Genomic DNA, 14,306 nt, shown 5'->3' on the forward strand with positions numbered 1-14,306 from the left:
GAGTTCCTTGGGAAAAAAGGCTAGGCGAGCCGCTGTCATCTTGCTCTGCCCATACTGCTTGCATCACAGGATTACAGCCACACCCCCATTCTTTCATGTTCCTTTCTGACCAATGAGATACAAGAATGGTGACCACGCCCGCATTCCATGATGCGGGGGAGCACCAGGATTCCCTCTGTTTGTTTACAACACTACCAGAAGTTGAGGAAGGTAGAGGTGGTTGAGTGATCAGCAAGAGACTTGAGGAGAGTTTGGAGTATAGTAGGAAATTGATGCTCCCACCAGCGCCCCACCTCCCTCCCCACTTCTTGCGGTGCTGGGTTTCAAACCTCAGGCAATGGAGCACTCCAGCAGTCATAAGGCCCCAACCAGGTCCCTGCCCCTGGTCTTCTGCTCTGGGCCCATGTATCCACAATGCCACCTCCATCACTGCTCTTCCCACCTGTCACAGCTGCCAACAGCTTCTCTGAGCAGCACAGGTGAGTGGCTGCCCCAACACTACCCCTGCCGCTGGAAAGACACTCCGCTGGGGTCCCCCTGACCCCTGCTTGTTTCCTCTCCCTGGCTCTGAGGAGCCACCTTTCTGTCTTGGGCATTTCTGAGAAAGAGACTGAATAGAGACTCAGGCTGTGCTGGATCGGGGTCCTCCTATCTGTGACAGGTATGCTCCACCAAGCATGGTCCTCTGTAGTTGGGATGGTAGACATGTAGCGCCATGCTCAGTTATTGGTTTAGATAGATTATCCCAAACTTTTAGTCCATGCCAGCAGATTCTTGACCACAGATGAAGTTCTGGATAGTGCCGAAACCATCAGACTTCAGTCTCCTCAGAGGACAGTTGTGAGGAAACAAGGGATTCATACAGAGGGTTCTGTGGAGCATGGCTAGGCACAGAGGGAGCATCCTTCAGATAAGGTTCTCAGCAATTCTGTGAGCATATGACAGGAAGATACCCGGAAAAGGCTTAGGTGGGGTCTGTTATTAATTGTGCAACAGGTGTGGGATTATGAAACAAAACATGGCTCTCATCATTACTCTATCCCCATGAGGAAGGGGATCCTTCACTCTGTTGAGTTTTTCAGCTGAGGAAACAGATGCACAGAGAAGCTGGGTGACCTACTTATGACCTCAAGGTCACAGGAAGCTCAGCCTGACTTCTCTACCATGCTCCTTGGGACAATGGGTGCTATTCAGTCCACTTGATGTGGTGGGAATCACTTCTTGTCAGTTGTGGGTCTTGAACTCTAGGCCTGGGCGCCGTTCCCAAGCTCTTCAGATCAAGGCTAGTGCTCTACCACTTGAGGGCACTTCCGGTTTTCTGGTGGTTGTTTGAAGATAAGAGTCCCACAGACGTTTCTGCCCGGACTGGCTATGAACCATGATCATCATATCTCAGCCTCCTGTGTAGCTAAGATTAGAGTTCTGAGCCACTGGCACCCAACTTAAGCATAATTCTGATTTTCTTTCTTCGTCTCTCACATAGTAACTGGTTGAATGTTTTCTGGATGAGGTGGCCCAGTGTCCCTATGTGCCTGGAACCCAAGGTAGCCCTCTCATTCAGGAAGTGGGCTGTGGGTCAGGAGCTGTCTAGCTCAGACTGTTGAAACAGCTCCATGACGTAAGCCCCTCTGTGCCCTGGCTAGACCATGATGGTTATTCATTTTCCATCCAACCTTCCTGGACTTACTGTATTGTATTGTTTTTTACATCATTTTCTAGCACCTGGCCAAAATTATGATATAGTTATGGAATGAAAATGTAATGCCATCTTAAGAAAGTCATTTAGGGCTTTGTGAATGTGGCTTCATGGTACATTGATTGCCTAACATGCATGAAACCCTGGGTTAAATTCCCCATTACCACATAAACAAAAAAAACTGGAAGTGGTGCTGTGCCTCAAGTGGTAGAAGGCTAGCCTTGAGCAAAAAAAGAAAGACAGAAAGACAGAAAGAAAGGAAAATAGAGAAAGAAAGAAAGAATGAATGAATGAAAGAAAGAAAGAAAGAAAGAAAGAAAGAAAGAAAGAAAGAAAGGAAGGAAGGAAGGAAGGAAGGAAGGAAGGAAGGAAGGAAGGAAAAAAAAAGCCCTGGGTTTCCCTTATTTGCAATAACTAGTGTATGTCTGAGTCAAGCAGAAATGATCAGATAAGTTGCTGTTAGGGAAATGAACCCTAAGATATGTATTTAAATGTTTTTTCTTTCATGTGATATTTTTCTAACACATTTATAAATTATTTCTTGGTTGTTTTGTATTTCCCTCACCCAGGGTATAACCCTTGCTTTCACTGTACTTGATAATGATATAATTTGTGGAGGGGAAGGGAAAAAACACGTCATTTAAATAGGGATACAGGTGGACCCATTGCAACAATGAGATATGCAAGTCGTTATGTCAAAAACGAACTTTACAACTTTGGTGGGGGGGATGGGAAGGAGGATTGGGTCTGGGGGCAGGTGGAGGATGGGAGGGGGTCAGAAGGGGAACCAAAGTAGGAGGATACAATGCTTGATAAGAAATGTACTCATCTTGCCCCTGTAATTGTAACCCTTCTGTACAGTATTTTCACAATATAAAAGAAAAAACTAGTAAATGCAAAATAAAGAATCCCTACTTTGAATATATAATTGCTCCTTCCAAACTGAAACCTGACAGTAGTCCCTAATTCATTAGGTCATTAGGTCACAGCAATTAATGCCAGTAATGTGCTTAGATTTCAGGTGAAGATTAATTCTGGAAATTCAAAGATTCCAGGATTTTGTGTGGTCACTGCTAATCACAAAGAGAAGGGTAATCTAAGTGACATTTGGAAACCTTTTTGGTCAGTGACTGCAAAAAAAGGCAGAGGCTAATTAACAGTTGTGACACAAGAGAAAAAATAACTCCAGATGGAAGGAATAAATGATAGTAACTAAGGTATACCAGAAATTGTTCTAGAAAACAATTTTGGTTATTGAAGAACTAGTTTTCAACTAGGCTTATTCCTCATTGCCTTTAGCATTCTAAATCTCTTAGGCTAGTTATTAATCTCTGTGTGATAAATGTATCTCTCTCTATGCTGTTCTTTCATACTCGATATCCTTTGCTTTCTAAAAATCTGTCTTTCTATATTTCTCTATGAACATTTCCTGATACTAAATACACCAATACAGATGGTAGAGGATGTTAATGGAGGGATCCCATAGCTAATGAGTCATTAATGTAACAGAATGGAAAAGGAGGACATATTATTGCTACCTCAAATTTTCTGAAAAGCTGCAATGGCATCATTTGGTTCAAATTTCCATTGTTTGTCTACATAGTGTCATTCAGTGCACATAAATGCAAATATGAGCCAGGTGCTGGTGGTTCACGCCTGTAATACTAGCTACTCAGAATGTTGAGACCAGAGGATTGTGGTTGAAAGACAGCCTGGTCAGGAAAGCCCATGAGACCCTTATCTTCAATTAAACACAGGTAACCCGGAAGTGGTTCTGTAGCAAAAGTAGTAGAGCACTCAACTTGACCTGAAGAGCTGAGGGACAGCGCCCAGGATCAGAGTTCAAGCCCCATGACCAACAAATAAAGTGAAAGATGACTTTGTTTCCCCCAAAGGAATGACAAAATTAATAATCTTCCCAAGCAGAAAAATAAATTCCAAAATGATTCAATGCACCTACTTTTGCTGAATTACTTACTTTATGGCTTCTTTGCTGGACATATTCTCTACTTTTAAAAATAGTCAAATATTAGCTTTACAAAAAATTTCATCAAATATTAGTTATTTCAAAAGAGAAGTCTATTCAGTTGATGTCACTTAGCTTTCTTACTATCTTAGTTCAAAGCTAACCCAGGCAGGATAGTCTCTCAAATTCATTTTTAATTAAACACCAAAAAAGCACAAGTAGAGTTTTGGCTCAAGCAGTTGAGTACTAGCTTTGGGGGCAGGTGGGCAGGAAAGAAAATTGTTCAGGGACAGGGTCCAGCTTCTGGATTCAAGCCCCAGAACCAGCACAAACGAACCAAACAAGCAAACAAAAAAACCCAGATATTTCTTTGGGATCCTCCTTAAAGGAGTACTCATTTGAAAAGAGGCTCCTTTTGGTGATCATACTCACTGGATCCTGCTTTTCTGGAATCCTTATTGCTCTGGAGAACTCAGGACAGACTAAAGAAATTGATAACTGACTCCTGCAAATAGTGATTCCTCTCAGGGGTGAAATATCCATCCATAAGGCACTTTAAACCTCCATGTCTTTGTTTCTTTGCAGTAGAACACTTTTTAAACAACGTTATTTCCTTTTGTTCTATGATGGCTTTCAAATGGCACATTATTTTTGTAATACTCTCAACTAGAACTTTACAGAAAAGTTTTATATGAGTAAAGAACATATTTGAAAAAGTCAAGAACAGAGTTTCCTTCAAGCCTTGGGATTCTTTTCTTGTACAGTAAAAAGGAAAGCACAAGTTAACTTGAACTTTGTCATTCCTCTATGTTCCATTCCTCTCCTGGGATCAGTTTCCACATCCAGTTACCATTACTTCCAGTAACAATTGATGGTGCTGCTTGAGGTATAATAAATGTTTACTGGCTTCACTGAAATAACACAAGGACACCTTTGGACATGAGGTAACACGTGTTTCAGAGAAAACTTAGTAAAGAGAAAATATGAAAATTATATTGCTTATAAATATATTATCCATGAGTATATTGAGTTCAAACTTTTTAAGGTCTCTGTAAATTAAAGTGAATTGTAAATGGGAAGAAGGTTCTCAGATCATTCCTTTTGTGAGTGTATGTACAGCACATTATTTCCCGTGTATATGAATTAACAGTAAGGGAAACTATAGCAATAATAGGAGAAAGAGAAGTTTTGTGTTAAAGTATATGGGTTCAATACACTATAGAAGACTCTACAAATAAGACAACATTGAAACAATAAAGCCAAGTCCAGTATGTAGATTTATGGGAGTGATGTAGAGAAAGCATTACTCCTAGGTGGAACACGAAGTATGAAGCCACTCCCTTTCTAAATCACACTTGCTAATCACACAACTCTGTAGAAAGTATAATGGAAGTATAATTCTGGTTCCAATGCAAGTCAGATATAAAAGCATGGACTTAAATGGAAAAAAAATCCATCTTGAGAGAACAGGGCTTATACTAGCAATGAACTGCTGGCTAAGATGATATTTCTTTTTCTTTCCTTATATATTTATTGTTGTTGGTGGTGGTCTTGGCACTTGAACTCTGGGCCTGGGCACTGTTCCTCTGCTATTCACCTCAAGGCTAATGCTCTACCACTTGATCCACAGTGCAACTTCCAGTTTTCTTGTAGTTAATTGCAGAAAAGTGTCTCCAGTACTTTCTTACCCGGGCTGGCTTTGAACCCCAATCCTCAGATCTCACCACCACTCAGCTTACGATCACATTTCTAACAGTGTACACTCAGGATATGTAATGGATATATTAATCTATCTTTATTTGAATTCTTGAGTTAAAAATCTCGGCTACAGCATAGACTTTACACTCACAAAAATGTTTATAGCTTAAAAGTTGATACTTCTGGAGAAATAAAACCTAAGAATGTAATGGAGTCTGGGAAGTTCAGTTTGCAACCAGCTAGGCTAGAACAGTCTTTGCAACAGTACCTATAATTGAGGAGCCAAAAGCTGTATTGGAAGAATGGCTCAGGTGATGGAATACCAGTCATGAGCAAGATTTATGAATAAGAGCTTGAGGCTTTTGTGTACATATATACAAACATACACATAAACACAGAGGCACTTATATGTGCACACACAAATGCACAAATGAAATGACTCTCATAATATGTAGAAAAATTACAAAACAATAGAAAATATGTCCTGAGTAAGACTAGAATTATGTGATAATTTTTAATATTAGAAAGTCCTCAAGTTACTTTTTTCAAAAGTATTTGAGAATATTACATAGGTAGGGACCAGAGATAGTAAGAGAGTCAAGTAATCATTATTAAAGGTATCGGATCCATTGAGGAATGAATCAGAGACCCCGCAGGTGCATCTGAAAATGTTCATATCCTGTGTCAAATGTTAGAAAATGTTTGAAAATTGTACAGGAACAGTCTGAGCAGTGTAGTGGGTAATATCACTGGAGAAATTCAGAATTGGTAATCTGTATTTAGATTAAATACAACAAGAAACTATGGCAGGGCAATGTGATATAAGCCTAGAATTCTAGCACTCAGACTAAAACAGAAGATTAGAGAGTGGAATTACATAGTGATACCTTCCCTGGACCAGGTAGTATAATTTTGTCTTAATAAAACAAAGCAAACAAGAAAGGAATACACAGTTGGAATGCTGGGCTAATTTTGTCATTTTTTGCGAAGTCAAGTTTCCTATTGAAATGCAACTCATATATAATCCTCACTTGTGTTTTAAATTCTCTCTCCATTACAGAACATTCCTAGATGCAAAATGACTCATGATTACCTTCCAAAATTTGAGAAAGTAAGTAATCATCATTCTGTTGGATTCCAAAGAAATGATGAAGGATTACAAAGGCTTAAGCCTGGAGAAATAGCAAAGTTTATCTAATGTAGGACTTTGTAAATGTTGCTAAATTAGAATTGAGATTTAAAATAAATATTTTGGTTTTGTTTGTAATTTCATATTCTATTAGATATTTCAAAATTCTTTTCTTTTTTTGTCAGTTGTGTGGCCTGAACTCTGGGGCTGCACACTTTCCCTCAGCTCTTCAGCTCAAAGCTAGTACTCTACCACTTGAGCCACAGCACCACTTCCGAGTTTTTTCGCTTATGTGGTGTGGAGGAATCGAACCCAGGGCCTCATGCCTGTAAGGCAAGCAGTCTACCACTGAGCCACCTTCCCAGCCCCAAAATTATTTTTAAATAGAGGGTTTAATTGACAAATTCACAAATGATTCTTGCGGTCTACTTGCCTAGAATATTCTTTCAAGAGAGATATAATTAGAAATTAGTTAATAGATAATTCCAACAATTCATGTATAAAATGATAATGTGAATAATGTAGACAGAGTTGCCAAGAAATGCATGATATTAATTTATAAATTTATCAAAAGCAATTTTTTGAAGCTTTGGTATAACATAGTATGAGGAGAATAATTGTGTGACATCTTTTTCTTCTACCTATGTAACACAGGAAGCAATTCCCTTAATTATGTGCCTCTGTATACAATGAGAAAAATGCAAGATTGGGGGTTTGTTTTCATTTTTTTGTTTTATTGGTTTGTCCTAGTGCTTGAACTCTGGTCCTGGACACTGTCTCTGAGCCTGTTCATGCTCAAGGCTTGTGCCCTACCATTTCAATCTCAGTGCCACTTGTGTCTGGCTTTTGCTGAGAAGTTTATTGGAGATAAGCATCTAAGGAACCTTCCTGCCTGGGTTTGCTTTGAACTGTAACATTGCGCTCTTAGCATCCTGAATATCTATGGTAATTAAAAAAGTATAAATATAAATAATATTTGCAAATGGTCTGATCTCAAGAATACTAGGGGTGGGAAAATGATGCAACACAGTTTATTGTGGTGTTCTTTCCAGAACATGGAGGGCATCACATTAGCAGAGGTGTAGTATTTTTCACAATAAAGATAAGCTATTAGTGTTGTAAATTAAGGGAACCTTTGAGGTGCACCCTACACCTTGGAAACTGTTGGGGTATGATGACTTTATGGCATAAGTCTTCGGATTGATGGTCACATAAATAATAGCTTACCCTGATAAACAATTGCTTACTCTTGAAAAATTAATTATTACAGATGCTTCATAGTTTTATCCTTTACCAGAATGTGGCTATTTTTCTGTTTATTTCTCAATCTGTAGCAACCCATTGGAATATGAATCTATTGCAGAATTACATAACATGCAAACAGGTATTCTTTTGAATCTCTCAGGTAGGAATGTTCAGAATTTGAAAATGAGTAGATATTAGTCATAGGAATTTTGAAGAACACATATATTCTGTCCTCTTAACAACTTATTTACTTTTAAAAGTTATGGGTTTCCATTGAATGAAACTGTTTACTGTTTTTGTATGAGAAAGTTTAAATTTATTCTTTTTTCAAAATATTGGCAAGTATATTGTGAAAATATTGTCTAGTTGGATAACATTCAAGTTGATGGCCCTCTGATTAAAAAGGTGTAATTAATTCAAATTTAATGCCAAATAGTATTGATTTTTAAAAGTTACTAAAAAATAATAATATTTACTATACCAATACAGTGAAATTTTATTTCATGTAGCTTATTTATTTAATTTAATTTTCTTGTAAAAGTTATGTACAGTGGAGTTACAGTAATTGTAAGGTAGTGAATACATAATGTTTCAAACTTGTTATCCCCTTTCTCATTTTTCTCAGTTTTCCGTCACCACAATACCCCTCACAAGTTGTAATGTACATTTTCATCATATTGTCTTGAGAGCATTGTTATTGCATTGGTTTGCCCTTTGTCCTATTTCTCACCATTTTGTTGTTCCTATTCCTTTCCGTAATTAAGGTAAATGTATACCAGTACACAGGGTATCCAAATCAAAAACAGCAGGGAATAAACCATAGGGAAAAATGTCAAAAGAAAATAGAAATCACATAGTACATTAAAAACAACAACCGCAAATAAAAATCTCTGTTTCCATATCTTGGATTTTATTTTGCTTAGCATCAGCATATATGGTCATATATATAACATAACAAAGGCCCTGGAAAATAATAGTTGCATGGACATGATATCATGAAAACAACATTTAACTGTTTAATATGGTAAAGATGGAATTAGGATTGGTGAATTCGCGATTCTGTTAAAGGAATTTCAAAAGAGTTTTAAAGTTATGACAGGTAAATTTTAATTGTTCAAACTTTTTAACAACTTAGCCTATTAAAAAAAATAAAATTGCCTGGGAGAATAGGCTTTCATGCAAAGAAATCCATGGAGACTTAGCTGAGAGGGAGTGATGTGGGTGAAGATGGCTCTTTTTCACACTAAACAGACAAACCTCACAAACCTTGCTGTAAATCCTGTAGGTTACCTTAAGAATTTTCCTTACCCAAAAAATATACTCTTACTGTGTGAAACAAGGTTGTAGTGGAATTTAAATTCAAAGTTCTTTAAAAAAAGACATCAAAGCCGGGTGCTGGTGGCTCACGCCTGTAATCCTAGCTACACAGGAGGCTGAGATCTGAGGATCGCGGTTCAAAGCCAGCCCGGGCAGGAGAGACCATGAGACTCCTATCTCCAATAAACCACCAGAAAACCGGAAGTGGCGCTGTAGCTCAAGTGGTAGAGCGCTCGCCTTGAGCTGAAGAGCTGAGGGACAGCGCCCAGGCCCAGAGTTCAAGCCCCACGACCGACAAAAAAAAAAAAAAAAAAAAAAAAAAGACATCAAAATTGTGATTTGACCTTTACTTACTAAACAGTAATTCTCTGAAAAAGATAATTGTGTGCAAACTGTTTAGGGGAAAGTGCCCTCTACAATGAAAGAAGATATTGGGTTTACACTTTTCTGTTTATAATACTTTCCACAATGTCTTTGCATATAAAGCACTGAAACACAGAAAATAATCTGATTGGATACTTCAAACAAATGATTTCGCATTTCTAAGTGGCTCAAAAATATAATATCATTATTAACGTGAGACTGTGAAGACTTCTCTTATTACATAAGCCAAAAAGTTTTGGGATCAGAAAAGAAGAGCAAATGGAAAAAGTAAGAAAACAGTATTCTTCGAAGCCCTAGCTAAGCATATTAGCTTCAGCAATGGAGGGAGGCCAAAACTTTTTAAAATAGATTGTCTTAATATTTTACCTACATAAAGTGGTTTTACAGAGCCTATTTGTCTCACTTCAATGCACACTAGATCGAATGAAGACATAAAAATAAGTTCCACATCCAAATAAAATAGTTTTAAAAGAGAAACCATGAAGACGTAGCAGTGGGAGAGGTCTTATAGTCCTTCCACTTCACTAGACTTTAACCCAAGAAGCTGTGATTAATTGGAAATCAGGTAAGAGCTAAGAGGAGGACATAGAAATAGGTCATCGAAGTATTGTCCTTTGTAACAGACACTGTCATCCAAGGTATCGGTGATTTAACTCTATTCTTCTCCATACATCTTGTTAAGCAAATGCAAGACCAAGAGAAAAATAATCTATTGAAGTAATTTTGAAAAGAATAACTTCACTGTTCCTGATATGGTATCTAACGAGAATCTTAAGTGAGAAGATAAAAGTGGAGTATTCTTCGCTTTCCTCTAAGCATCTTGTTAGCAAATTATATCTTTGAGGTTAGAAGTAATTGAACCAAAAAGTGGTGGAGTACTTATTTTTGTGGGCACTTTAGACATAAGAATACTTTCAAGGTAAAAGAAAAAACAGTATAGCTAAATATTTGTGATCACAGCTTCTTGGACTGGTTTTTTGGAGAAAAGGTTTTACCTGAGAGTTTGTCCTCATTATCATAGATGTTGGGTTTTCGTGGCAACCAAATTCAAGAGGGAAGTTTAATGGACTCGCTTGGACAAATAAAAAGCATAATAGAAAAAATGGCAAATAATCTTTAGTGAATTACTTTGACCGATTATTTTGCCAGAACAAAGAAGGAAAGATATAATTCAAAATCACTTGACTGAAAAGTATGAAAAAGAGTAGTAAAGAGAGATGAGAGAAAACATAGAGGACTGTTTTCTCTCCAACAGAGTAATGGGTTTTGATCTTGTTTCTTCCATTCTATATTCACCAGCTATCAAATGTATCTCAGGACTGGAATATCCAGTTCAGACAAAGATCTCCCATTAGAAAATATTTGCTGCAGATGTAGGTGATTTATAACCTTAGACAATCTATTTAAATCTGTTCAAAATTCTCCCCTACCCCAAACTGCCCTCTTTGAACAGTTGGTTTGCTTTTCACATACTGCCCTTGATTAACTATTTAATATTTTGAGAGATCATATTCATACTCTGTAGAGTTTGCTGTTTGGTTGTGATTTTTATGTGTTTGATTTTTGTTGTGCTTTTAAATAAATTTCAAAAGGTTGTGCAATTGTGTTACAATTAAATATGTCCATGTAATTGTCCAATGCTCCTGGATCAGAGTCACTCCTTCTATCATTCTCAACCAACTCCTTCTCCAAGATTTATTTCAGATTTACCACTTCCTTTATCACATGTGTACATTGAGTATTCTAGTTGTGCTTGCCACTTTTTCATTTTTTATTCATTCTGTTTTTACTAATATTCTTCTCTGGTTTCAACTTCTTGATAGTCATTCTGTTAAACTGTCTGTTCATACTTTGACAGGTTTATATACATTCTATGGCATTTCAATCCTGCATATACTTGAACTGATATCAGCTTATATTTCCATAATTAATTCATCTGCAATAACAATTTGCAAGACTGGAGACGTGAAGCACCTAGACATGATTTTATTCTCATCCATTTGGAAGATTAATCTTTATTCAACAAGAAAGTTTAAAAATGGCTTAGAATGTTTTCCTAACTACCAGTTTTTATAAATGGCTTTGTACAATGGTTTGTGATTATTTTACTTTACATGGGATAATATTCTCTACTACGTATAACTTTTGGGAAAAGAAGAAAACTAAAATTTATTACTGTGGAGGAATATGATAGAAATAGAAGACAGATTTTATGTTTGTCACATCTCTCATGAGTACCCATATTCAAGACTTAAAGTCATATTTCTTAAGGAAAACATCAAACAACATGATAATGCAACTATTCGTGATCTTTTAAAATGTACTTTATTATTTGATGAAATTTACTTTATTAGCTAATGTTTAGGCTTGAAATATGGGAGGCTGATCTAGGTAACACATTTCTGGAAGGCATCTACTGAACAACACAAATGGTCGGGGCTACTATTTCTATAATTTAAGGAATGGTTGAACCTGTTTGGTATTAGTGCAGGATAATAAATCAACTCTATTGTAACTTGCTCCTTCCACTTGAAAAACTTTTGTTACTAAGTATATAATTGTCAAATGTCATTTTGGCGAATGTGCCTTTAAAAAGTTTATTTGAGGGGCTGGGAAGGTGACTTAGTGGTAAAGCACTTGCTGGCATGCATGTTTTTCTGAATTATATTTGACTTCTAAGTCAAGTTTTCCTATCCTTGGTAGAAAAATTATGGATCTATCCTTCCAGGAACTATTTTTTGGCCTACTTATACTGGACTGAAATCTTTCATTAATCATTAGGAGAGGGGTATTAAAAATATTCTTGTGACATTTGTGATCTTGTTCACTAATATGGGCTGGTCATCTGTAAATTGAAAGTGTGAATTACAGTAGTTTCTCTCAGATTTTGTGATCTCATCTTTCATTTTAAGTTGCCTTGCATTTCACAATTGCTTACTGCTAAATCCTGTGTAATTGGGGCCCTGAATTATTATAGGAAATGAGGAGTTGAGATGAGTCTTCAATTACTTTCTGTTGGCATGTGGCATGGGCCTAGGTGTGAATACTTGCCCTTCTTATCTGATGATACAGATAACTAGGACCTAGGATCCTAGGACGCGTGGATCCTGTAGAAGAATAATACCTTTTGGACATCATATCAGCAAAATTTGGGTATGATCAGAAATATGGGGAAAACCATTCTGAGTCCAGCGAGTTAAAACAATATACAGAGCAGCAGAGTAAAATCCCTTACAGATTAAAGGAAAACAACATTTTCTTTTACCATGTGAATTCAGGAGACTAAGAACACTTAGAAGGTATCACAAGTTTATATCGAAGACATTGCATTGATACTTCTTATATTCTAATAAATATTCTAAACCTAATTATTTATATTCCTATCTATTTATTGTAATAAATATCAAATTATTTGTCAAATTATCGATTAATTCTAGCAAGTTTCATTGTGTGAAACATAAAATTAGCACATATAAATATAAAATATATAACTGTATGTAATCTAAGGAAATGTTTTTCATTGTTCTGTTGTGGTTAGGGTATCAAAGGCAACTCTGTTTTACAGTATTATTCCATTATCTCTACCTCAGAGTTTGGTAGAGTTAGACCTAAAGCTTTACCATTTGTAGATTTACAGCCTAGAGGCAAGAGGAAACACTGTGATTAAAACATTACCAATTTAAGGCCTAATATCAAGGAAAAATATGGACTTCTCCTGGAGCTATGGAAATATTTGGCGGTAGAAATTCAGTAGTGTAAGTTCCTGCCTGATTGGATGGTAGACAGGACAGGACATTAGGTAATCATGCATAAGAACAATTTTTTTTCACCTTCTTGGCTTTAGCTACTTTTGAAATGGTAGGTATAATAAACAATTATATTTTGATAAAATACTTTCTACTCAGAACTGTTTATTTCTCTATGATCCCTTGTAACTATGATTAGTTTTTTTTTTTCCAGTAAGATAATCTTTGCTGTCAGGGTAAGATATTCTGGTTGGTCTGTTACTACATGGAAGAAGGGTCAAAGGTCAGTAGACATTTGTGCCAGTAAGACCTCATTTGGGAAATTTTAAGCTGCAAAAGTTTAGAAGTAGCTCTTCAGCAAGGCTTACTTTGAATCCATTAGCTCCACAAAGCTAACTCAGTTGATAAATAAGTACTTGAAAAGCCATATCTTTGAACCTAGCTATAAAGGCTACAAAATATGATGAAATTTAAAATGAAAAAGACTTAAAATAGTCATTGGCAAATAATTGCAAGTGTGAGCAATCTACCGAACAATATGTTTTTTCCACTATACACAGAATTTCAGAGAAATAAGATCAATAGCATTGTTAGTAACAATAAGGTTTCCTTGTTACAAATAGGCAACCAAGGATATATGCCTGTATAAAGATTACATCATTAACTACTTAAATTTACAGGATACTACATGCTTCAGCAGCACGTATACATAAATTACAACAATATAGAGATTAACATGCCACTTGGACAGGGATGATATGAAAATATGCGAAGTATTCCATATTTTTCATCCTTCAGATGCAAGAAATGAAAAACAGTTATTAAAAAGTTGATTACAAAAATACAAGTGTAACAACACATGCGATTCATATAATTAAAAGTTAGTCTTTTCACAATGATTTATTTTCTCTTTTTCCATTTTTACTATTCTAAATTATTCTAACTGGAAAGTAGAGAACTGATAGAAAGCAGAGGAAAGATTTTCCTGTGTATTAAAAGGTACAGACTGAAAATGAGGACCAATGGTGTCTTCATGTGCAGCTTATTCTAGGAATGAGAAAATAGGAAATAATACCTTCTATGTAAATGATTTGGGAAATGGCAGAGCAGAAAGTGAAATGATGC

The 14,306-nt window shown here is 36.5% G+C and overlaps 1 long non-coding RNA gene and 1 pseudogene across 1 annotated transcript; both read left to right on the forward strand.

Annotated features, from left to right (window-relative positions):
* Positions 1–206: 206 nt before the first annotated feature.
* LOC138820409 (uncharacterized) lies at positions 207–11,493 on the forward strand. Its single transcript, XR_011369867.1, has 3 exons — positions 207–479; positions 6,421–6,471; positions 11,294–11,493. It is a non-coding gene; the product is annotated as an uncharacterized lncRNA (long non-coding RNA).
* A 2,376-nt stretch (positions 11,494–13,869) lies between these two features.
* LOC138820416 (U6 spliceosomal RNA) lies at positions 13,870–13,969 on the forward strand (annotated as a pseudogene).
* Positions 13,970–14,306: the final 337 nt, after the last annotated feature.

The sequence above is a fragment of the Dipodomys merriami genome, unplaced genomic scaffold, assembly GCF_024711535.1.
Source record: "Dipodomys merriami isolate MVZ:Mamm:240054 unplaced genomic scaffold, mDipMer1.0.p SCAF_88, whole genome shotgun sequence".
In the NCBI taxonomy this organism is placed as follows: Eukaryota; Metazoa; Chordata; class Mammalia; order Rodentia; family Heteromyidae; genus Dipodomys; species Dipodomys merriami.